The 26565-nt window shown below is 46.0% G+C and overlaps 1 long non-coding RNA gene across 2 annotated transcripts in view; it reads right to left on the bottom strand.

Moving 5' to 3' along the window:
* The window catches only part of LOC128125790 (uncharacterized), a 205458-nt gene extending 179243 nt beyond the window's left edge, over window positions 1-26215 (bottom strand). For both annotated transcript variants that reach the window (XR_008223227.1, XR_008223228.1), the window contains exon 1: window positions 25031-26215. This is a non-coding gene — a long non-coding RNA (uncharacterized LOC128125790). The remainder of the gene's footprint in view (window positions 1-25030) is intronic.
* Window positions 26216-26565: the final 350 nt, after the last annotated feature.

Below are 26565 nucleotides of genomic sequence, written 5' to 3'. Positions count from 1 at the left end.
CAGAACAGCCAAAAGATCCTAGTGGACAACACTATTTTTGACCAAGCAAGAGGATCAGACTGGGCCTTAGAGACAGAGACAGATGATACAGCCAGCTGTGACTAGGCAAGCTGAGCACCTTGTGGCATCTGGAACCAGGTGAAATGGCCAGGCCCAGAATTAAACTCAGGAGAAATAACCCTGCCTACCAGGAGACTATGGCATTGAAAATAGTCTCATTAGCAAACAAAGGGAGCAGTTGGATTGGAGTTCGGCATGGCCTTTGAGCTGAGCATAAAACTAAAATGTCCATCATAGTCACTCATTCATTCTGATGGCTACAGAAGGGTCTTATACCCGTACCCTACCTGGCTAAACAAAGAGCTCAATAACTTAGGCTAAGGAGAAATTTAGCATGGCCAGCCAGCCAGTCTATCTTGCCATTGCCGATCACTACTGTGACTCAAATCAAATAACCATGTCAACATTTATAAATGTACAACTCCTGGGGATGCTAGATCCCAGGACTTGGAAGGCTTAGGTGGGGATACAGATCCCTGCTATGTTGGAAAGTTCTAGTGGTGAAGGGCTGCAACAGCCCAAACAGCAGCCTCTTCATTTCCAGGCCCAAGAATGTTTGTTACAGGCAGAAGTAGGCTAGAAGGATTTCCTGGAAGCAATCACAGGAAGGTGTGAAAGCTTAGTCCTTTGGGCTGCTAGACAGAGAAAAGGGGTATATTCTCCTACTGGGGTGAGAACAGGCAAAGAGGGAGGGGGGATGCTTTTCAGCTGTTTGGGACTTGTAGTGTGACCTTCATTTTTACTGTTGGCTGTTCAATAAGGACATGGGTTAGGTCTCCCCACTGGTGGGAAGGGAGGAGTGGAAGCTGGTTTGCTGGGGCCACCCAGGGTGGGCTCAGGAAGGGAAGGAATGTACTGAGGTTGGGTGGGGCTAAGGAGAGCACAGCCAGTTGTGGGTTTTTCTTGGGGCCCAGAAAGATGTGAATGGTTACGGAAGCCCCTCTCTCCCAGCCCCAGCATACACACACTAGTATCTTTCTTCGTCGGATAGCTATTGGAGCTGGAGACCAAGAATACCCTCTGGAAATCTGAATTCCATTCACTTTTGGCAAAGACTAGCTTCCTGCTTAGGGAAGGTGTGCGCATGTGTGTATTCACAACCACAGAAACTGGTGGGGGGGGGAGACACGTGGGTGGATTGCTGTTTGAAGAGATAGTAAGATGGCTCCAGTGTCTCCAGGTACTGGATGGCACTTCCAAAGTCTGTCTCTAGGATTAGGCAAATATCTTCAGGGAATGAATCAGAAACGTGCAGTCTGTGTTGCCTTTGAAATAAGCTCTGGCTTAAAACCATCACAGGGAAACATGCCTTTGAATTGGAAAGCCAGAACTTTTTGCAAAATAATTCAAAAAGTTTGTTGAACCTTAAACCTTTCCTGATGACTCCTTCCTTCTGAACTTCACTCGTTAAAAGTTGCTATGATCCCAGCTCCATGCCAGACCAGCTTCCTGGAAACTCTCGCCAACTGCTAGCCTTTGGAAAGGCTTGTCACCCTAATAGCTGTATTTTAAAAAAAAAAAAAAAAAAAAAAAAAAAAAAAGCACTGGGCACCTTGGCTGCAGGATCTGAAAAGTCCTTTGTGTTAGCTCCAGCTGCAGAGTTTTTCCAGGCCTCCCTTCTGGGGCTGACTGGAGCTGTTTCTCTCCGTTTCCTCTTATACTGGCGGGTACTCGGCTGGCCTCTTCCCGCCTAACTTCTCTGCCAGAGCCCAGGTGGGCAACAGGGATGCCAAGGGCAGAGTCCATAGACAAGCATAGCATGGGTATGTCCAGAGTGGGCATGGGCAGGTCGGGGAGTGGGCTTACAGCTTCTTCTTCCCCAACCATTGGGACTCAGTAGGGAGAGGTGAGGGCCCCTCTTAGGTCAACATTGTGTCATTTCCCAGAGAACAGACAGAGCCAAACCAGCTCTGGAGCAGAGCAAGATAACTCAGTCTTCCCCAATGCAGAGTTTTGGCAATATGAAATGTGATTGCAGAATGGGATCTAAGTTAAATTTAAAAGTAAATTAGTTTAAAAGGCAGATATGCATTAGAAAACATTTAGACCAACAGAGACACAAATGAACTGAAAGATGAACTGTTGTCATTCTTCATTCATCAAATCAAAAATTACCTGAAATGGAGGAAAGTTACATAAAATCTTCAATATTTAATGAGGCACAACAGAACATGCTGTTCTCATTCTTTTCTTTTAGAATCACTCTAACTCAAAATTCTGTAATGACAAGACTCATGTAGCAATCTCACTTCATAGGAAGTGCCCGCCTGTGCGATGGGGTGCAGGGCACCCTTCAACAGTGGGTTGCTGGGCTCTCTGGGAGCCTGCCCAGAGCCTGCCCTGACTCTGGCTCTGCCTTTCGCTTTCAAAACCTTCTTTGTGCTAGAGCAGCCCCTGCTCCAGAGTGACATGAACCAGAGACTTCCAGCTCCATGCCTGGAGAGCGGCTGCTCACAGGCATGCTGTCCATACAGCATGCACACTGTAGCTGCCCACATCCACTCCTAATCTGGAATGACACCTGCCATATTCAAAGTAAGACTTTTGTATAGTATCATGTTATGCTAAAAAACAAAAATCACAGTAAAATACAATGAACATCAGAGCAAACCTTTAATAATATACTAGTATTTTTTTAAAGTCACAATAAAATGGACCACACATACTTGCATGCACACACACACAAATTGAACAGTGATAAATAAATCAGGGTACAGAAGGGAATATGATAAAATCTTAGGCTCTCTTAACCCAACCCTAATTCCCAAATTTCCTTCCCTAAATGTTACCAGTATTTTCAGCCCTGCTAGGTTTTTCCAGAGACTTTATATAAACAAAGATACCTGTCTCTGTGCCTCCTTTTGACACAGGTGACACACATTCCTGTACACTTGCAGATGTGCCTTGTGCACAGGTAGGTGCCATAGCCCTGCAGCTGTCTGCACAGGACTGGCTTGTTATGGTGTGTTGCATCTGAGTGGCAGTTTTACTTACAGATGCATATTCAAGTGAGCAGGGGACAGTGCTGCTTTCTCGTGACTAGGATTCCAGTGTGTTGTAAGGGGATGTGGCCTTTGCTCTGGGCCAGGCTTTTCCCAGACAGAAGGTGCTCACTGTTCTGCTCAGGTTGTTAGCTGGTGTGTTCCTGGAACCCAGCCCCATTTCAAGTCAACATGTGGACTCAACAGTGCCTGGCAAAGCCATGTAGATGGTGATGCAGGATCAAGAATATCACACTAGGTGTTACAAAGCCACCTTCCTAAAGGTACCTTTAAGAAATGGGTAGGACTCAGACTCTCCTCTAAAGAGTAGTTCATAGAGAGTTTGAACATTCCCAAGGGTGCTGCTGACACAATGCAGAGATCAGGAGGTCGACAGCACACAGTGGCCAGGGGTAGATGGTCTATCATGAAGCAATCCCAGAGTGCATGAAGAGAGCAGAGTGCCAGCCAGCATAGTGGGCTGAGACCTATGTCCCAGAGGCCATGCCAAATAAAACCTTGCAGGTTTAGCATGAGCGCTCAGCACCAATGGACATGAATGAAAAGATAGAGCTTTACTCAGACAAGCAGCAAACATCCTTTCTACTAACAGCTGCAGAGTCTCTGATTGTGCATGATTTATGGAACAAGTCCCCTATTGATGAATGTATAGAGCAGCTAAAAATAGTGATTATCCATTCAAGTGTATTCCCTTATGAACCGACCACTTATGAAATTAGTTCCCTCTGAAATTGCTCTCCCCATTGAACATAGTTGTTCCTCCCCACACATGTTATCCCTGCTGGCATCTCTGTTGACTGAGCTCCTTCTAGGCTGCTCTTGTCCACCAAACAATATTAAGCATACACAAAGCAAATCACTTATGAAGAGTAACTATAAATCTTATAGGAGAATTCATCAAGTTGGAAAGGGATTTTCTAATGAATTTCTCCCATGGAAATCAGACAGTTAGACCAGTTATCTACTGAAAAGAAGACCCAAGCTGATTCTAGATAAGCATTTCAAGGGCAAGTCAATGAGATTATGGAAGATGTAGGGCAGCCCCTCTGAAAATTGGCCAGGCCCTGCCATATTTCTGCAAAAACATCCTCTCTATGGAAGATGGTACTACACAATGCTTTACAAAATAAAATCTCAATTTGTTATTTTTCTAAAATAAGTACATATCTGTAAACATTACTATTATTACATATTCTCTAAATGATCTAAATTAACCTTTTTATAACTTACTAGTTTTTCAAGACAACCTTCCAATCATCTGCTTATCACAATGTATTAGTCTTCATTTTTAATGGATTCACTTTAACATGTCTCTTCAGCCTACTTCAAATAGCATTAAAATATTTCCTCACCTTTTAATAGACAATGCCAAAAAGGCACTGTGCCCATCCATACTACTGTAAATGCTGCACTAATGTGTGTTTCCCCAGATCTCATCAACAAGAGTATATACTGAAAGATTTAAAAGATATGCTACAGCTTTGGTTTTCTTTTCTTTTATTGAGGGTTCTACAGGGTGTGTGTGTGTGTGTGTGTGTGTGTGTGTGTGTGTGTGTGTGTGTGAGAGAGAGAGAGAGAGAGAGAGAGAGATGTATGTGCCTATGCACATATAGAGGCCAGAGGAGGATAACATGTGCCCTGCTCTATCACTCTCCACCTTATTCCCTTGAGAAAGGGTCTCTCATTGGACTGGACCTAGGCTGGCAGCCAGCAAGCCCTAGCAATCCTCCTAGACCTCAACAGGAACTGAGGTTACAGGAATGCATGCAGTCGCACCCACCTTTTGACATAGGTGCTGAGATCCTAACTCAGGTCCTCATGCCTGTATACCAAGCCCTCTTATCCACTGAGTCATCTCTCTCCTGTGAAGGTTTTATCTTTTTAAATATTTCAAATATTTGAAAGCCCCCCCTTTTAAGGCTGTCTCTTCATAGCCTTTGGACATCTTAAATTATTGAATATAAAATGCCTATGGCACATACATTAAAAAACACTTTTCCCACTGTTTCTTGGGTATTTTAGCTTTTTCAGTAACTGCTGAAGAATTGTTAAGATGTTTTACAGAGTCAGCTCTTTCAGTCTTTTGTGATTTAGGGGTTTTGTATCAGACCTGGAAAGAACTTCATTGTGAGACCATTTCAATCAAGTCTCCCATATTTTCTATCATCATTTATTTCATGCTTTACATTTACATTATATTTATTGGTCTGGACTTGGAATAGTCAGTAAGCCAACTTACTTCTCACAGGTATGTGAATGTTCCATCACTAAATTTACCACCTTTTTTCTACTGATATTAATTGCTATCTTGATTGTATTTCACAGTCTTGTTTATGTCTGTTTCCAGGCTCTCCTTAGGACTGTACTATGTCTGTTTATTTTATTATAGAGCTTTATAATGTGTATTTCTGTATAGCAGGACTTCTTAGTATATCATCTAAGACACAATGGCATGAAGTGTACATTGTGTCCCAACTAATGAGTGGCTCACATTATTATTATCTAAGCATGGCTATGGCTATGGCTATGACTGACACACAGCCTTAACTCCTGACCTAAGTCTTCATCAGCTAATCGCATCAGGGGCCATGAGAACTTGATTCTTATAGGCTCACTCATAAGGCAACATTCAAATGGGATGTTATGACCAGACACAGAAGCCATCTAGGTACATGTCTAATCATGCTTTAGGGGCATCTTAAGAAAACCAAATTTATCACATTAGGAGAGAACAAGAGAATAATGTGTAATTCAAGGCAAGGGATTTTTTGTTTTTTATTTATTTGTTTAAAAGAACTACAAAAGAGCTTTGAGTATAGTTTAGTAGTAGAACAACTTGCTAGCATGTGGAAAGCCCTGGATTCAGTCTCCAGAAACTGGGGGGAAAAAACTTTAAAAGTACCATAATCCTAACATGTAGCCCAGCCCCTCCCCTGCACCAGTCACCAAAATCGGGTAAGGAGACACTAGAAAGGATTAGTCCAGTTCTGTTATGATCTATGCACGTCAAAATGGTTCCATAGCATGAGTTCCAAAGCAAGGACTCGGTTTCTTTCTCAGCTGGGCCACCATTTATGCTTTTCAAATCTCGTCCATGTGAAACTGTTTGGGAGGAATGCCACACCTGCTACTTGATTGGTGGTCCTATTTCCTGAAAATATTACATGGTTAAGAGCAGGTTCTGGAGCCACAGACCAAGTTTAAATCCAGGCTCCACCACTTTCTATAGACCTTCAGTCTATAAAATTATAATAAAAGCACCTTTTTTCCTGAGCTGTTCAGGAGTGAGATATATTAATGTGGAGCCATGTAGCAAAGTGCTGGACATGAGTTGCCTGCTGCGCTCCTTAAATGCATTGTGCATCATAAGGTGTCAGCTCATCTTTTATCACCTGCAACCCAAATTCTCCATGCTTAGCAAGGCCAGTGGAGAGGGAAGTCTGGCTGAGTAGCATCAGTGTCAGAAGCAGCCCCTTAAGGTTATTGAGAATGGGAGCACAATCTTAGAAACCATTGCCTTTATCACCTTGATGGAAGTATCACCCCAGCCATGACGACAGGGTAAGATGTCAGACCAGGCTAGAGAGGTACAGGGGTGGCTGCAGCTGCTTCAGCATCCTGAGACATGCTACTGTTTTCACAAACCTTAGAATCAACTCACCTAGTTAAAATTATGTGTAACCTTCTTTATGCTGCTGATATTTTCTACTGACTCTTTGTTGGTTTAGGTTAAGGAAGAATCACCTTTGTAAATAGAAAACTACTATTCACAAGTAAAAGTAGTTACTCCAAATGCTCAAGTGAACTATAAAGCCTCTATATTGTTTAGCTCTTTGCCTACTCATCCATCTTTCTCTTACATTTTTAAATTAACTTCTTGGTGTTTTTAAGGGCACTCACTACTGATTTAGGTGAGAGATGACTTTTTTTTAACATTCTAGTTTTAGGTAACTATACATTGACATATACCTGTAAGAAATATCAAAGAGATTCCCTATACCCCATGGCCACTTTCCCCAGTGACATCTTTAGAACTACGGAAGCCTATCAAGCTTAGGGTACAGTGCTACTGCAGAACGTTTCTGCAGCCTCAAGGGCCCATATAGATAGCCACTTCATGGCACCCCATGGCCTCCAGCCTAACTGCCCTGAGCCCCTGGCAACTGTACTTCATTTACATATTTCTATATCTATTTATTTTGAGTCAGGGTTTCATTATATACCCTTAGCTAGACTAGAACTCAGAGATTCACCTGCCTCTACCCCTTGAGTGCTTTGATTAAAGGCATGTACCACCACAAATGGCATTATGGAAATGTTCCTTGAATTGAGCCAAGTAGCATGCATGCCATGTTTGAATGAAGATGAAGCTCTTCCTCTCCCCACCTCTGAGATTCACCCAGGTTGTCTATGTCTTTGCATCTTGCTATGACCTTAATTCAGGTCTATATTTGTTTTTTAACTGCCAGACTTTCTTTGCTAATATTTAAGAGTTTTGCACTAGCCATCATAGGTTTGATAGGTATATGTTCTTTTATCATGTTAGCATTGTCAGATTAACATATCAGTGGAATTTTTACTCCAGTGGAATTTTTACTCCAAAGAGATTTTAGAAGATGTCATTAAGAATATGATCATTTTATTAAACTGATCAAAAATAAGAGAAAAAAGATCCAAAGAGAAAATTCTTCTACAATTCCATTTTCTAATGCTATAAGAACTCCTAGGAAAATATTTTTATACTATCTTATGGGGGTAGAGTGGCTAGAAAGAGGCCCATAAGCTTTCATAGAAGATAGATGCAGACCTAGCACTCAGGAGGCAGAAACAGGAAGATCTCTTCTGAGAAGTCTAGGCCAACCATTCTACTCTGCTTTATCTATCTTTCCAACTCTGGGACCCCCTAGTCTTATAAGTCACTGTTCACTCCCATGTAGAGGTAGGTTCTTAGAGCTTGGATAAATGAAAAAGATTGGTGATCTGGGGACAATGGAAACAAGTGACTTTAATAATGTCCACAGACTCTATGGTAGGAAGTGAGGCTTTGGTTAAACCAAAGTGGTTCCTACTAGGCCACTATGAAGCCTAGAAATAACATGGTTTTCCTTAGGACAACGTTTCTGGGTTTTTTTTAGCTGTGCCCTACAAATAAATGTATGCACAAATGATTGGCACACACATACAGTGTACTCAGCTCAAAAAGGATGGCTTTCAAATCCCATGGTTCTAAAAGCTGGTTCAAGGCTGAGCAAAGCTGATGTGTGACAGATACAGGCTCTTGGGAGCTGGAAGAAGCTAGAAAACACAGTGCAATACCTTGCACACAAGTAAAGGAAAACTTGCTCTTTTCTTTTGAGTACCAGACCTCCACTAGAACCCATCACATTCATCTAGAAGGGGCCCTAGGGACAAGAGTAACAGGACAGTTCTGGTTTTACCATTGACATCTGGGTATTCTAAAAGAACTGCCACTCTATTCTTTAAGGGGAAAACATGCTTACTCTGAGCATACTGTCAGTCTGAAGAATAATCCTGAGCTAATACTACTTAGAGTTTTCAGGCATTATGCTGAGTGCTTTATACACATCACTTCACTAATCCTCAAAGCAGTTTCTGACATATGAATACTATCTATCATTTCTGATTTAGAGATAATCAAACTGAAACTAGAGTGATCAAGGGCCCAAGTCACAAAGCCAGGGAGCAGTTGATCTGCTGAAGGCGCCCCTAGCACCCATAACATTCTCTTGACATTGTCTTTAAACATTCCAAGCTCTCTTCTGACCCTCTCTCACCTTCACAAGCCAGGGCTGATTTCTTAGGCTGAACTGTGCCTAAGCTATTTCTAAGCTTCAGGCTGAGCCATGAACTGCACCTCCAGCCCTCATTTTTAATGTATAACTGCATGTTTGTTGTAGAGTTTACCAACTCTGTCGATCCCATTCAAGGTCCATGAGGGCAGACACTGACCACTTCCATTCAGTGTTTTATCTTCAGTGTTTAATCTACTTGGAGCCCATTGTGGACCTTCAATGAATGTTTGATGAAGAAATAAATGAACATCTCACACCTAATCAGTCAAGTTCTAGGACCCAGGCTGAGGTTGGAAAAGCTGTTTTAGGCCCTGCTAGTACCAGAAACATCTTGAAGAAGCACCAAGGCTTCAAAGCTCCCCACCAGGGTTCTATCCATGGGACCTGGGGTCCCAAAGTCTCCCAGAAGCTATCTCATCACAATTCTCTACTCTTACAGCCTGCTCCTTTCTGTTTGCCACTCTGGAAATGTAGGCACCAGAAGTACAGTGATTTTCCTGGGAGGATTTCACATGGAAGGAACCATCGTGGGTTTTATAGATCAAAGCTTGGGGGCAGATGTTTCTAAGTCATATCAGCAACCCCTGGCATCTAGATACACACAGGAAACCCACTCTACAGTTTAGGTAAAGAAAACACACTGGTGCCTTAGGGCTGGTAGATCACCTGCCACATGTTTGTGTGTTTATACTCTCAGCACTGGGTAGAACTAGCTAGGCTCTCTCTCCTGAGGAAACAGGACTTTTGTTGCTGCTTAGCAATAAGACTCTTATTAGTCAAAGCCCAGGGGCCTTGGGATGCCCTAGTTCCCACTAACGCAGAAGCACAGCAACAGGCCAGTTTTAAGAATGAACCAGCATCAAGACTAAAGGTTCCCACTGAGGGCTTCCACACAATGGGTAATGGGGCTGGAAGGGAAGGGTGGCACACAGGTCCCCAACCCTCTAGAATTGTCAGCCTGAAGAACTGGCAAGATCAGGCACATAGGGACCAGGTTCTCCCATATGCACACTAGGCCATCATATCTGCCACTACTATCTGCAAATGCTGGTTCCTGTGGCTCTGGCTGCTTGCCAAATGGCTGTGCTTTTCTTAGGAATGGGTAACTGGAAAAAGGGAGGAATTGCATTTGATTCCATCAACGACAGTTTTCCTATTGAAACACGACTTGTTAAAGCAGAGGCTTAGTTCAGAGTAAACATTTCACACTGCTAAGGAGAAGTGGAGATTTATGAGCTAGAGCAATCCTCAGGCATCAGTAGAAACCTTCCTGCTAGCCAGCACCACACACACTGTCCTCAAGTACTAGCATTTCAAATGCTGTTCTCATGGCTAGCCCTTCTTCTTGCTGCAGGGAACATTTCTCTTCTCTCTCTCTCTCTCTCTCTCTCTCTCTCTCTCTCTCTCTCTCTCTCTCTCTCTCTCTCTCTCTCTCTCGACCAGAATCCTGGCCTAAGCCCCTGAGCCTCCTTGTTCTTTCTCTGGGTTCTTCTGGGTGCATGAAGCCTCTAGAGCTAGCTACTCTTGCTCCAGGATGCAGATATGATCATAGCTGGTTGTGTTAGGTGAAGAGTTGCTTCTTCTAGGTCATGTGCACAGAAGATGGCCAAAGACATACATTGGCATTTTCCTGGTAAGACAAACCTTGACAATTGCCTTTGCCTCTGTGCATTAAGAACAACTTCCTTGTCAACCTGTCTTTCCTTAGGAAGTACCATCTCAAAAGGCTCACTAACAGGCACAGCCATGTTCAATCCTTCACACCAGCTCTTAAGGGAATGGCTTCCATTGAAGATTGGGGCACATCACAGAACTTGAGAAGACAAGTACCCACTAGTTTTTGGTCAGGCACTGTCTATTATTGACTTTATCCAGTCCAAGCAATTCACCCCACTTCTGTCATTGCAGTCTCTCTTCTGAAATGGCCCATGATGAGATGAAGGCATAGGCCAGCCACAGACAAGATACAGAGGTCAACCCCCAGCAGCATCCTTTATCTTGTGAGGATGAATAGCAAACAGTGTTCATGACTTTCTGACCAACCTCCCCCTTCTCTTCCACCTTTTCACTTATGGGCGGTGGAAAAGCAACAGATCTACTTTCTGTGTCCTTTACATGACTTTGGCAAAAATGAGTAACCCCCACATCTGTAGTACAATACTTGAAGCTAGCCTTGTTGAAGCTGGAAGCCAAGTGAGTACTTGCTTTGACTGAGAAATGTTGGGAGGGAAGGCCTCAACTAGGGCACAGTCACATGTCAGGGCTCAATATGTCTCCACCAGGGCCTCCCATGATTCAGCCTGCTACAAAGAGCACTTTGGTACTCAGATAGGTTTCTCTAAAGATTTTTTTCTACTTTCTCTATAATCATAAAAATGGCCAGGGTTGACAGTAAAGCATGAAGCATGAGCCTTCTGGTATTTTCTATGCCTCTCAATTATCTAATCTTTCCCTCTGAGCCTGTTCCAGCCTGGTTATGTGACCATGTCCTGGAAACATGAGGCAAACATCCCATCTCAGTAGTGCTGCTGGCCCAGGAGGATATCCCTGAGACCACACTGCATTCTCTTTGGCCAGTCCTGTGAGCTCTAGGATGAGGGATGAACATGCTCACTAGGGCTTACCAACAATGCCAGGACATCCCAACACAGCTGACAAATGTTGATGCCTATGCCCAGAGACTCTAGACTGTCAGATTTTCTCTCTTGTTTCTAAATAACCCCTACACTCCCCCACAGTCATCTCACATAAAGCCCCAGAGTAGCTCCCACCTCTTAGTAATACTGGAGTACTTAGTAGTATTGGAGTACAACTTAGTAGTACTGTTGCTGCAGAGATGGTTGTGGGTGCTAGCACTTTCCTCATCAACACATCTGTTCTCAGGCCCAGTTTGAGGCTACATAGAACATACATGTTATGCTACACATGGGACCCCACTGGATGGCAAACACATGCTGTAAACTTTAAAAAAAATCCTATGTCATCAGCCTCATTTCCAGCCCAGGACCAGTAATTGCCAACTATAAACCTGTACCCCAACCACTGTAAAGTAAGCAGCTCTGCACATCCCCAAAAAGTATGAAAAGGGACTCAGAGATACTACATGCTCTGGAGAGGCCCTCATGTGTGTGTAACTGGTGACTGACTACCCTGAAAGGTAGAGGTAGCCCAGTCCAGGTCCATAAGTGTCTCATAGCATGCCTGGTCCATCACATCATCCTGGTAAATCAAGGCAACAACAAAAAAAAAAAAAATCAAGCCTGGGGTTGCTGAGACTCAGTGCAAAACCTGATAGTTCAACTCTTAAGAATGGGATTAGAAACCCTGAGTAGGGTAGGGTATCTTTAGCCTACAATTTGCACATGGGGATCTGAGAGTCAGAAGCTACCAAAAGCCCATGTTAGTCAGGGGGTACGCTGGTGCTAGCATAAATGTGACTTCCATTTCTGGGTTTCCTGCCCCCTCAGCTTGGGAGGTGCTGAATCCTCAGGCCTTCACAGTGCTTTGCTTGAGGGCTTGGAACAGTCTAGGATAGCTTGATCTACATTGGGCTGCTACTTAGGCTTCAGTGTGCACTCCACAAAAGGCCTGGTGGGTAAACAGCTGATGGGGAATGAGGGGATAGGCATCCTATCTTTACTTTTCTTGCCCCCCCCCCCCCCACACACACACAAACTAGTCAGGTCTCAGGGGAACCCAAGGTAGTGTTCTGCTGGGGTGAGAAATGCTAAGATTTTAAACTAGCATCAGCCTGTCGTGAGGAAACTGAGGATAGGGAGCCCCTCTGATGGCTGGACATGCCCTGAAGCCAACAAGCCTAGCCCTTCATGGCATTAACAAGTTGAAAATCAAACCCTGGTCCCTGAGGTTCCTGGTTCCTCAAAGGCCAGAGTGGGGTAGCATGTGGCTATCCTTGGTAGGATGGAAAATCCCCAGCCCAGGCAGCTGAGCAGAGCTGCTGCTTTTTTCCCACTCACTGGGGGTCAGTGAGGAATGCTTCTAGTTTCCCTTTGATGTCTCCCCGAATGAGGGCAGGGTCAGCACCCCTCTGTGCTCTGAAAGGTTAGGCTCTGCTTGAGAAGTTGGTGCTTCTGGGACCACAGTATACTGGAGTCAAGCAAGGGACCCAGCAGGGGTGGGGAGGGAGGCAGAAGTGGGGAGATATGAGTAATGTAGATTCCCCTGGGCCTTTGCAGAGAGTTCTGGAGGGGGGGGGGGTCTCCTCTAAACCTGCTCACACAAGGCTGCTAGAGCTGGAAGGAAGGTACTGTAACAAGCCTTTGTTCAAACATACCTAAAAGCTGGGATCCAATCTGAGCTGCCTGACTCTGAGTTCCTTCTGTACTGTCACACCATACATCCTCATTCCCAACAGCCAAATAGTCTGCCACCCAAAACATAGGTGCTGGAGGCAGGGAAGCATAGTACAAGATCAGATATAAAGCAGGTAGCTAAACAGATATGAAGGGCCTCTCCACACAGGTGCCTCATAAGACCTAAGGCTTGTAGAGTCTTCAAATCCTAAACCAGGTTATACTGTAATTTCTGCAAGTCTTTGAGAAGCAGTTACTTCCTCCTCCAGTGGCTCTTGTGCCTAAGAAGAGGGTGGAATGCCTGCCTGCCTTCACAGGAAGGCCTTTAAGCCCTCCACTCTCTCTTTTATGTGCAAACTGTTTAACTGGCTGACTTTGATGCAGTGGGTTAAGCCCAGCAGCAGCTTTGAAGTCAGCCCTGCAGACTGAGGGTTCCACCAGCTCTGCGGAGATAATCTCTCATCTGCACCCTGAAACTCAGTGCCACCCTCAGGTTATCCCTCTAAAACTTAAGGCCTTTCAAGTGGCTTTGGGAAGAAGTGCCTATGGGAGGAGAAGAAGCCCACCCTTAAGAAGGGAATGAAGAGGAGGACAGTACTGTGTAGGGTGATGGCCCCCTTGGCAGCCTCTGGAGAACTCCAGGCAGTACTGTTCTTAGCATTTAGGCCTCTGTGGGAAGGATAGGATGAAGAACATAAACATTTGTTGTAGTGGCTATTTTCTGGATTATTGAGACTTAGGAATTTTAAAAAACAGAATCAAGAGGAGATATGTAGTCTACTGGAGCAAGCCAGGGCAGGATGAAAGGCTGGTAGAGGCATCTGTCTTTGCATATGGACCAGCTCCATCTTTTTACAGCAAGTTAGTGGCAGGGTATTTGGTGCTAAGGCAACCCAGGCAGGAAGGGAAGTGGTACCTTATCATGGTGTCCTGGGGCCTTTCTACATACCTACCACGGTATTAAGCACCCACACCTATATGTCCAGCTTATTCTCAGGGATGGCCTCCAACTGCTCCAGACCCTGGCACTCCTCCTGCCTTTCCCAACCTGTGATACCTGTGACTTGCTTTAGAATGTGACTTCTTAGAAGACTCTTGCCCAAGCAGAGGGCTGGGAGAACAGGACCTGTCTCTCTACTCCTACTGAGACTGCTTCCATGGAAGCATGAACCCAAGAGCAGTCTCTCTGCCAAGGTTAAGACAGGATGTGCCCTTCTACAGACATGGAGTGCTGACTTCCCCAGAGGCAGGACTCATGTCAGGCAGTTCTGTCATGTCAGGCACCCGTTGGCCTCAGACAAGTCTTTCTGGGTACCATGCTTTCTTTTGCTATACTCTTTCTTGTGCTCTTACAAGTCTTAAATCCCATCCACAGAACCTGAGGTCCACAATGCCTAACAGGAGTTAAAGAGCACTAGAACTGCTGACATGGCTGTCTGGTATGGGACATGTGGCTGGCTGAGAGGGCTACTGGCTCCCTTAGAAAAGCTGGGATCCCAGAGAGCTAGGATGAGGTGGGTGACACCAGAAGGCTGAGTCCTTGGACTTCAGGAATAGCCATGGATCTAAGTAGGTCTCAGCATCTATTACAAGGTAGATGCCACATAGGCTAAGAGAAGGACAAGGAGAAACATTGGGCCCTGACTGGGAATAGGACAGATGTGTGTGCACATTGATTGTATATATTTGTGACAGTACCTTTAGGTATAAAATGCCATCTCTCAAAAGTTCTGAGTGGTTAAGGATAGGGTATGACCCTGAAACCCTTAGGGCAGGTATAACTTGGCAGGAAGATTAACGGGAACACTGACCTCAGGCCTCAAGGAGGGAGTGTTTCCCTTCCACTGTTGGGAGCTTATTTTTAACAGTCTGAGCCACTTTTCCCACCCAAGTTTTGCCATACAGTCCCTGCTCTTTTACAATGACCTGGAAGGTTCATTTGGGAATTACAGTAATATTAGCAAAACCCACTAAACCCTGGGCAAAGGGCAGAGGATGAAACCTTGATCTGGCACATGGACGAGGGAGGGATCAGAGCCTCTACTCTAATGTACATCCTTCCTAGACATATGAGGTGAAGCCTGCACAGAGCTGCCATAGAGTTTGTGCTAGCCTCTGACCTCTGAGTCTTTGGAAGGGACACTCAGGGCTCGGCTGTGTTTAAAAATTAGCTAGTAGAAGAAGTGGAAGATCTACAGTTAACAGCTTTTTGAAGAATCTCTGAAGGCTGTTTGAACAGTTAATCAGGAATAAAAAACAAGAAAGAGACCTCTTCCGCCAAAGGACTGTTGTCCCTTGCACCTTGAACCCTGGTCCTGCCCTGTTTGGCTTGGGCCTCCGGGTCTGAGCAATAAAGCTCCGAAATAGCTAACTTTGGAGCCTACCAAAATCTCCTTACCCCATATCCCCTTCCCCCCAGCCTCCAGTGTTGGCAGCCTCTTTGTTTTTCATCTCTGCCTATTCAAGGCCATTTTTTAAAGCTTTCCCAGCTTTGCATTAAAATGGGTAGAAGGATTTTCCATCCTTCCAAGATTGTGAAATACTTCAGGAAGGACAAGGCCTCCTGAGGGAGGTGACCCTCCCTGCACATTCTGTGGAAAAGTTCTCTTTGCTACCCTAATTCGAGGAACAGAGAGAGAAAACAGAACCACTGAGGAATATAGACTTCTCTCTAGTTTGCTACCCTAATTAGAGGAACAGAGAGAGAAAACAGAACCACTGAGGAATATGGACTTCTCTCTAGTTGTCCTGTAGAAAGGCAGATGACATAGTCATCCTGGCAGGAGGCACATTCCAGGCTAGTTGCTGTCTACTGCCAACCCTCAGAAGACTAGAACACTGACTCCACGTGACCTCTGCAAGAATGGGCTCCTCTTTTCTATTTGTCCCATGCTGGTTGTCTTGCCACCCTGATGGCTCTGTCCCCAGTTTCACTGCCCACTAAGTATTGCTGCCCACTAAGATGGTCCCGTCAGTACCAGGAACTCCTGGACTGACTACCATCTTTTCAGTGGATGGAACCCCTATATCTATCTACTTCATATCTCATTCCCCACAACTTACTGTTCCTCCTCTAATGAAAGTTCTTGCAGTAGCATAAGCCTGAAACCCAGGAACCATGTCCAACACCTCTTCTCCTAGCTGCCCCTTCTAGTCCATTTCCAAGCCAGACTGATCACTCCACTCCCTCCTTTTGTACTGTCACTGCCCTGGTAAGCCACGCCTTCCAAACTTGTAACTTACTTGCTTTGTTCCCTTCCTATTCATTCTCCACACAGCAAGAAAAATCCTTTTCAAGTTTGGATTCCACTTAGTTCCCTGAGTGTGAGACCCTTAGCAGCTCTTGGTGGTCTCAGAACAAGCCCAAGATCCTCACAGGAAGCAAGGCCTGAAGCTCTGTACCCCAGTTTAGAAACCTAGCTTCTTTCTCTCTGGTTCCCTCCTTCACACTGCCTTCCTGGTCTTAGTGCCTCACTAGGATTCCAGATTGGTTCTGGCTGGTTGCTGATAGGCCTCTCTCTGTATCTCCAGCTCTCAGAGAGTATTCCCCTCAGTGTATAACCAAACACAGGCCCCACAGGACAGGCATGACTTGACTCCTGTAAAATCCCTCCACCTTAGCCGAGCAGTGGTGGCGCACGCCTTTAATCCCAGCACTCGGGAGGCAGAGCCAGGCAGATCTCTGTGAGTTCCAGGCCAGCCTGGACAACCAAGTGAGTTCCAGGAAAGGCGCAAAGCTACACAGAGAAACCCTGTCTCGAAAAACAAAACAAAACAAAACAAAACAAAAAATCCCTCCACCTTGAGTCAATTGTGTGATGTGTGGTAGACTTTCAACAAGTAAGTGTTGAATGGCTGAGTCTATAAAATGGGGCAATAATCACTTTCCTGCCTCCTACACATAATTCACTTCCTGGAAAGGTTCTGTACCATACAGACACTATATACTGACTAAAAGTCAGCTATGATGTAACCTTAGAATAACTCAACATGTAGGCTGCTTATGCCTGTGCCTAGGTCTAAGTTCCTGCCATCAGACCATACTCCCAGCTCCCAGAGGGAACAGGGCCTAGAGCGCTTTGTAAACAAGACTGCAGAATAAAGAAACACATGCTCCTTCTGTGTATGTTAAGAGGTTAAGAGGTTTAGATCTTCCAATTGACCATACTAAGGAATGGCTTCTTAATCTATAAAAGCCATATGCTTCAGAACTTAATTTGCCATCACACTAGAAGTCCTCCTACCCCTTCCCCTGGTCTCGGTCTCTCTCCTCTCCTCTCCTCTCCCTCTCTTCTCCCTCTCCTCTCCCTCTCCTCCCCCTCTCCTCCCCTCTCCTCCCCTCTCCTCTCCTCTCCTCTCCTCTCCCTCTCTTCTCCCTCTCCTCTCCCTCTCCTCTCCCTCTCCTCCCCTCCCCTCTCCTCTCCCTCTCCTCCCCTCTCCTCCTCTCCCCTCCCCCTCCCTCTCCTCCCCTCTCCTCCTCTCCCCTCCCCCTCCCCTCCTCCCCTCTCCCCTCCCCTCCTCCCCTCCTCTCCCCTCCACTCCTCCCCTCCTCTTCTTCTCTCCCCTCCCCTCCTCCCCTCCTCTTCTTCTCTCTCTCTCTCTCTCTCTCTCTCTCTCTCTCTCTCTCTCTCTTACACATATACACAGAGAATGGAAGGTAGATATTGTTTTGTTGATTAATTCAGACCATCTCTATACTCCAGTTAAGACCCTCTTTTGGAAGGACCATATGGCAAAGCCCAGGGTCACCTGTATAGACACTCATCTCTGTATCTTTGCCCATGCAGAACCTTCACAGGGCTCAGTCAACCTGGACAACAGCCTGAGTAGTGGGTCTGGATTTGAGCTAAGAACAAACTAGTATGCTTGGCCCTGCCCCCTCCCTATTCTCAGAAGCTAATTGCCACAATTAGCATTATTAGAAGAAAGGCCAATTAGATCAGTTTCTTCTCCTGGCTAAGGCTAGGACTGCTAGGGAGAGTGAGCCCAAGACTCTTCAAGGAGCTGGGATTCTTCCATAAAGGAGGCCACATTTAAATTGCAAACAAGGGTCTCAGGGCCTAGGAAAGGCTCAGGGAAGTTTTTAGTTCCCTGTGGGAGAGGCTAGGGAGTTCTGTGCTCTAATCTCCCAGGCCTTCCTGAGGGCTCTGATCAGGACCCTGGGAGTCTGGGCTCCGGCCACTGACCCAGACTTTCTGGGGCCAGGCAGCATAGAGGATCATGGCAAAGGCTGATATCAGAGGCAAGCACAGAGAAAGGAAACCCAGTATTAGAGGCCACCCACTTACTCTCCCCAACCAGCCTTCTCGGAGGCAAACCCTCTTCTCCTCCTAACTGTACTATAAACTTCTGGATCCATTGTTCACAAGAGCCACTTCCTAGTCTGTATTAACTGGAGGTGGTGAGAAGACCCAACCCAGCCTCTTTCCAGGCCATCCAACCTGGGAAAGCCACAGGTGCCAATGCTATCCACAACTCAGGAACTGAAGCTAAAAGATTGCTGTAACTGGATTTGTAATTGGGGTTGGAGATATTTCACTAGCTAAGAATACTTGCTGCTCTTGTAGAGGACCTAAGTTTGTTTCTCACCATCCATATGGCAGCTTGCAACCATCTGAAACTCCAGTTCCAGGGGATGTGATCCCCTCTTCTGTCCTCCATGGATACCAGACACATACATGGTACACATGCATACATGCAGACAAGACATTCATACACATAAAAAGTAAGTAGGACTCTGTTCATTTGTTGTTGTTGTTTTAAGATTGTTGTAACTAAAAATTTTAAAGGAATCCCATAGTTTATGAGGACAGGAATTACCTGCCAAACGTTTCACCGGAAACATGTAACACACCTGCAGAGTGCTAACCCTATAGAGAAGACATGCATGCTCTCACAGGACCTCTCTTCTATGGGAAGAGACAGGCAGCCAACTTAAGTGGATGCCTAAGGAACAAGAAAAATAACAGTGTAGCCCACACTTCAGAGACTGAGCTAACAAGTAGCTGAAGAAACTGACTGATATGGCATGTTGGAAAAGGTATTTCTACCGATATAGGCAGATTACAGGAAAATGCAAGCCAGGCAGGGTGGCTAACCTTAAGACCCTGTGGTGGGAAGAATACTTTGCTGTTGTAACAAAATAAAAGAATGTTGGTGCTGGGCTGGCTCACTGAATACAGTAATTGCTGGGAATTATGATTGCTGGAAATCATGAAAACCTGAGTTGGGATCCCCAGGTGTGGCAACACATGCCTATAATCCTAGCACAGGGATTGTAGGTCACAGACACTAAGACACTGGTCAGCCAGTCAAGACAAAATGGTGAACTCCAGGAACAGTGAGAGATCCTGTCTTAAAAAATAAAGTAGAAAGTGATAGAGGAAGACACGCAGTGTCAACCTCTGGACTCCACACATGCATGCACCTAGAAGAGCAGCCACATGCATATGCACAAATCACATAAACACAAATGCACAAATCACATAAACACACAAAGAATGCTGGTGAGGCCAGAGCTCAGCAAGAGAGAAAGAAATGGTCAGAGTCCAAGGCAAGCCAATCTTGTAAAAATCTGATGTTCCTAGAAACAGGAGTCAACAGAGGGTATCTGGCAGGAGAGTGATAGATGCACATTTATTCCTTCATCCTTGGCTTTTGGATTCTGGTGCATAGCACAGAGAGTAAATCACAGCCTTCAGCCCATAAAACACTATTACCTTTGAAGGGTCTGTTTAAAAGTACCACTCTGCTCCTTCCATGCTTTTTCATTCTATCTCTATCCTGTACCATCACCCCCAACTCCCTTCTACTCAGACAGCTGCTCCAGAGTAATTTATTTATATCATCGAATGTATGTATGGCATGCCCTGTTACTGCAGGTCTGGGTGGTGTGTAATTTTAATTTAAACAGAGGCATGTACTGAAACCCTCCTTCTGTTTGGTGTTTGTGTCGCTCAGCACTGTTTCTATGTGTCTCCATCTTGTGAAGTGTACATCTAGTCCCCTGCTTCTAACCACAGCAACCAGAGCCAAATGCCCACCACCCCACCACCCCCAGGCCATGCTGTGCTGAGCAGGCACACACAGCCTCTCCTTGTTCTGGGGGAGAACTGCTCCAGCATGTTTACTCAGGAGGGAAACTGTTGCGCCGCAGGTATAAAATATTTTATTTGAGGAAAAAATGCTGGCCAGCTTTCCAGAATGTCTGTGCCGGTCTCCCTTCTCACCTGCAGCAGGCAGGGAGGCTTGTTCCCTACCTTCTGCCAACACTTGGCATTATCCTCCTTTCTAAGGCTTCTTTCTCATAAGAAAAATAAATGTCACTTTGATTTGCATTTCTCTGGTGACTTAAGTTTGGGCATATTTTCACTGTTAACCCTCCAAGTTTCTTGTCATCTTTCTCTGACTGATTTGCAGGACTTTCTCATCATCTTAAACTGCTGTTCTTTAGTTTTAGTATTTCAGTTATCTTGTAGTTTGTCATGGGCAAAATTACATTTGTGAAAGAATTAAAAAATTAAAAGGCGAATCATGCCTTTCTATCAGAAATAGAGGCACTGGCCATGGTGGATTTGTTTAATAGAAATCCTTAATTTGCATCATTTATTCAAGTTCATAAATTTTAGTCTTAAGATTTGTCCTGCTTAAGACCTCCATGCCACTTTGGACCAGGAAATTATTCTCCATGGTTTTTCTTACTAAGTAAATGTCAACTACCTTTCACTTCAAATTTTTTGGTCTATTTGGAGCTCACTTTTTCTAGGGACTCAGAAATCCACAGGATTTTTCTATTTTACTGGTTTTCTAACATCTTCCAAGCAGTCTTCATTGATATGTGGTGCCATTTTTTATCACGTCACCTTCTCTAGACTCAGCGCTGAGCTCTTGAGCTCTCTTCTGGGTCTTTGTCACTACGCCCTTCTGGCTGCTAAGGCGTGGAATGTTATTTCAAAGTTCACTTGGCATTTTTAGATCTTTTACTTTCACAAAAATTCTTGAGGAATACATGTTAAACCCTCCAACTAGAAGTCTGACGGCAATCTAACTGAATTTATAGATTTGCAAAATATTGAGGTTTCTAATGCTAAATTTTCCCATCCAAGAAAATAGATGTCTCTGCCTTTCTTTATCCTCCAATGGGAATTTACATTTTTTCCTATAAACATCATCTTTTAAAAAAATGTTTAGACCAGAAAATTTTGTTGCTATTCTAATTGCTATCTTAGTACACTTCTTCCATCTTTTAAATCACTATTGCTATAAAGAAACATGGTTGGTTTGTTGTTTGTTTGGATATATATCCAAACGATATAAATACTGCATATACCCAAAACATTTGCTAAAATCTTTCTTTAGGTGCAAAACTATTATTTTTTTCAGGTAGCTCAGCAGTTTTCAAAGCCCAAAGATTCCCAAGAAGCATACTCAGACCCTCTCAAGAAAGGTCATAGAAGGTCTTAGGAAAAAGTATTTTCATAATACTCAGACCTTGTCTGCCTTTTTCTATTTTGACTCTCACAAAGTCAGAGTTTTCCAAAGGTATGACCTCACTGGAAATATGCTTATACAGCTCTATGTTTTAAGCACACAGTTTTAATTTTTAAGAATGTAACTACCAATAGATATAATCTATCTAAAGAAATAAATTGGGGGGGTGCTTAATGATTTTTAAGTGCACAAAGGTTGTAATACCAAAATGTTTGCAAACTCCAGTATAAAAAATTCCTCTGATCTGTACATAATTAGTTTCACTCTTCCTACCACAAGAGCCTCACATCTCCATTTCTTTTCTTTATATTAGGAGGTAGCTAGGATAATACCCTTGACCTGTTCCTTATCTTAAAAGAATAATACAGTTTCTCCCTTAAGTTTACCAGAAAGTTAAGTTTAGATAGGAGAAATTCCACTTGTTTAAGAACTGTTGTTTAATATACTGTTGGATTCAGTTAGCTAATACTGTACATGGAACTTCTACATCGATGTTCATCAGGGAAATGGCTCATTTTTTTTTTAATTTGTGCTCTCCTTATTTGAATTTGGACATACTCTGATTCGAAATTTTAAAAGATCCTTCTAGCTGGAGCCTTTTTCTTCAGTATGTTTGGTAATACATTAAAATAGAACCAGAATCAAGCAATCCAATCCTTAAATTTTTCTCCTAGTGAGTATCTGGAAAACAGGTGCAGAAATGGATCATTTGAGACACCATAGAAATCTGGTTAATCCTGCCTGCCTGCTTTCCTTCAACAAGTATTGCCTGAGGATGGCTGTGTATTAGGCTCATGGCTGGGGGTGGGGCAAGTACTAGAGAAAAGAACAAAAAAAAGTCCCCTTTGCTCGTTTCTGACTAACAAAGGGTACATAGTATGAGAAAAGATTAGTACATCGTTTGTGCCTATTACTACTGAGAAACCTTTTGCACTTTTTGGTCATATAAGTTAAAACTATTTTTATCCAGTGAACTACTCCCTTTCATGCCAAGAATGGTTCCGCCGGACAACACTCATCCCCATTTTACAGAAAAGGGAATGTGGCCATTTTACAGAAAAGGGAACGTGGCCAGCCAGGAGGAACAAAATGGAGGGCTGAGATTTGTGCCCTGGCTTTGGTGATTCTTTAATCAACTCTGATCCACAGATGACAAAGATTTTTATACACTACTTCTCAAAATGTGATCCACATTCGCTAAAAACCAGACTCTTTATAGTTCAGTCCTGATCCCTAACTCAGTCCATACTACACTCACACTCAAAACCAACTTTAATTCTTTCTGGACTCCCCAGTCAGGTCCCTGAATATAGCTCAAAACCCTCAGTCTAGTCCCCAAAAGGGACCTGAGACTCTTGGATCTCAACTCAAAACCATAGGAAGGGATCAAATCCCAACGGAGAATCTGGAGGTAACTGGCAGTTCAACTCTGTTTCCTCACTTGGGACTAACTAATCCAGCATTTCTCAACCTGTCGGTCACGGCCCCTTTGGGTCCAATGATCCTTTCACAGGGGTCACCTAAGACCATGGGAAAACACAAATATTTACATTACAATTCATAACTGTAGCAAAATTACAGTTACGAAGTAGCAACGAAAATAATTTTATGGTTGGGGGTCACCACAACATGAGGAACTGTATTAAAGGGTCACAGCGTTAGGAAGGCCAGGAACCATTGCAACCACGGCGGCCTCCACTGCCAGATCCCAATTCTGAACCACAATGGACTCCATACCTGAATGCTGACTCCCATCTCAACTCAGCTCCAGACACGGAATCACCCGAATCCCTACTTACCTTCAGTTACGACTCTGTTCTGGACTCGAAACCACCGTAGGCCCACCCTCGCACCCCCCCCCCCCCCCCCCCCCCCCCCCCCCCCCCCCCCCACACACACACACAAAACTCAGATCCAAGAGTCAGGTCTCAATTCAGCAGTTTGGAACTCAGAAATAACCAGCCTCCCCCAGACTCAGCTCCGTGATACCCCTCCCCCAACATGTGAGAACATCCCAAACGAAGCCCCTCTTTTAAAGACAGCCACCATCTAGCAAGGCCACCCACCAGACCTTGGCAAGGGCCACGCAGGGCTGCGAAGCTTGAGGTGCATCCAAACGGATTCAGCCCCAGCTCGAGTGCGTTCAGACTCAGCTTGGGTCTCAAAACCCCACGGCCTGAGCCCGCGTCCCGGGCCACTCACCTTGAGACTCAATTGACCTCGGGACTCAACTGGCCTCAAGGCCACCCCCTGCCTCTGTGGTCAAGATGAAAATGGAATAGCGCGGCTGCGAAACAAAGATGGAACCGCGGCCGCGAAACGAAGATGGAGCTGAGGCCATGAAACTAAGATGGAACGCGGCCGCGAAACGAAGATGGAACCGAGGCCACGAAAAAAGATGGAGCCGAGGCCACGAAACGAAGTTGGAACGCGGCCGCGAAACGAGGATGGAGCCGAGGCCGTGAAACGAAGATGGAGCGTGGCCGCAAAACGAAGATGGAACCGAGGCCGCTAAATGAAGATGGAGCCGCGAAAGCGCGGCGCGGCATCCCCTCAGCCTCTGGGCAGCGGTAGTTGCCGCGTGGGGGCTACCAGCTCCACCATGTGGACCTGCCACTTGAGCCGTGCCAGGGAACAGCTTGGAGAACCACAAAGCAAGGGAAAACACGCTGAGGAGAAGAGCGCGCCGAGGGAGAACCATGCTGGGGAAAAAAGAAGCGCTGAGAATCGAGCTGAGGAGAAAAGCACTCCAGGTAGTGCCACGCTGAGGAAAAGAAGCTCGTTGAGGAAAACGCACTGAGAAAGGCCCTGAGGGGACCCAGCTGACAAAAGAATGCTGAGAAGGAAAGGGGAGCACGCCAAGGCAGCCGACCACGCCAAGGGAGCCGACCGCGCCAACGGAGCCGACCGCGCCAACGGAACCCACCACCGACCGCGCCAACGGAGCCGACCGCGCCAACGGAGCCCACGGCGCCAACGGAGCCCACCGCGCCAACGGAGCCGACCGCGCCAACGGAGCCGACCGCGCCAACGGAACCCACCACCGACCGCGCCAACGGAACCGACCGCGCCAACGGAACCAACCGCGCCAACGGAGCCCACCGCGCCAACGGAGCCGACCGCGCCAACGGAGCCCACGGCGCCAACGGAGCCGACCGCGCCAATGGAGCCGACCACGCCAACGGAGCCGACCGCGCCAAAGGAACCGACCGCGCCAAGGGACCCACTGCCCCAGAGCGATCAGCGCCAGAGCGATCCCCACCAGAGTGATCCCCACCAGAGCGATCCCCACCAGAGTGATCCCCACCAGAGTGATCCCCACCAGAGTGATCCAAGCTGAAGTGATCCTCACCAGAGCCATCCGCGCTTAAGCGACCCGAGCTGAGGCAGATCGGACCGTACCGAGGACCACCATGCTGAAACAGATAAGACCTCGCCGCGGAGGTCTGTGCACAGGAGAAACAGTAAAGGGGACCACGTTGAGCAAAGCACACCGAGGAGGGCTGGTCAGGACTGAGGCGAACCGCGCTCTGAGTAATCCGAGCTGAGGCACATCCAACCGGGTCGAGGATAACCACGCGGAGGCTGATGACTGATACGACCTCACCGTGGAGAACCGTGCTGAGGACGAACGCGCTGAGCAAAACCACGCTGAGAAGAACCACATTGCGGAGGATCACTCTGAGCAAAGCCCACAGAGGCTGACTGGACCGGAACCACACGGAGGAGAAGCACACTGAAGTAATCCAAAATGAGGCAGACCACACCGGATCTGACTGGACCAAACAGAACCACCACAGACTGTAGAGAAGCACCCTCAGGAAAAACGTGCTGTGCTGCTGCGGCCGCGACTGCTCTGCCTAGCGACCGTGGCCAGGCCACCTACCCAGACCTTGGTGACGTAGAAGCCACGGCACAGTTGATTGGACAGGTGTTGAGTAATGAGGGGAGACCTACCTCACGATTGGCTGAACACAGATAGCTCCGTGCTGTACATTGTTATTGGCTGAGAGGAAGCAGCCTGATGTTTCCAGGGCTTGGATTGGGTGAGCCTGTCCATATGCTCTACCCCGCTGGGTCCACCACCCCTTGAGGTCTAAGGCGTATGGTCGCCCTACCCCCACCTGTCCTTCTGGCTGAGCCTGGAGCTCATGCCTCTGAATTAGTGTGAGACCAACCGCAGTGTAGCGCCAAGGCGTGTAGCGCTACACTGAAGCAGCCACTGTTTCTGAAAGGTTCCATGACCTAAGATGAGGGGCCTCTGGTCCTGGCCTGACCTTGGAATGCAAAAAGCAATCCACCCTCTCCACCCTCTCTGTCTGTCCCCCGGCATCCTCCTGAGGCCGCCATGTTTTTGTTGTTATTTGTGGGTTTTTGTTTGTTTGTTTGGTTGGTTGGCTTGGTTTGGTTTGGTTTGGTTTTTTTGAGACAAGGTTTCACTGTGTGTAGCCCTGGCTGTCCTGGAACTCACTCTGTAGACCAGGCTGACCTTGAACTCACAGAGCTTCACCTGCCTCTGCCTCCCTGAGTGCTGGCATTAAAGGTATGCACCACCGCCTGCGGGGATGTTTGTTTTTCTTTGTTATCACCCAGGAAGGTAAGTCCTACTTGTGTGTAGCTGAAATGGAGGGGGCCCTGGGTCTGCCCAGGTCACAAAGCTAGGTAATGATAGACCTGAGATTAGACCCCAGCCACTCTACCTCACTCCAGATTCTCTTGGTTTGGGGTCCTGTCTCTGGAGTGTCCAGGATAGTTCCCACTCTGTCTACTTATTCATGCATCCATTCAGTCCACACAGTCTATGCACTGCCCGTGTGCCAGGCATTGAACTAGAACCTGGAGAAACCTGACAAACTAAAGCCAAAATAGCAAATTTGGAGGACACAA

This window comes from Peromyscus californicus, unplaced genomic scaffold, assembly GCF_007827085.1.
Source record: "Peromyscus californicus insignis strain IS unplaced genomic scaffold, ASM782708v3 Scaffold_4__1_contigs__length_199733344, whole genome shotgun sequence".
NCBI classification, from domain to species: domain Eukaryota; kingdom Metazoa; phylum Chordata; class Mammalia; order Rodentia; family Cricetidae; genus Peromyscus; species Peromyscus californicus.
The sequence above is the reverse complement of the archived record's forward strand: the minus strand, read 5'-3'. Positions and strand labels throughout refer to the sequence as shown.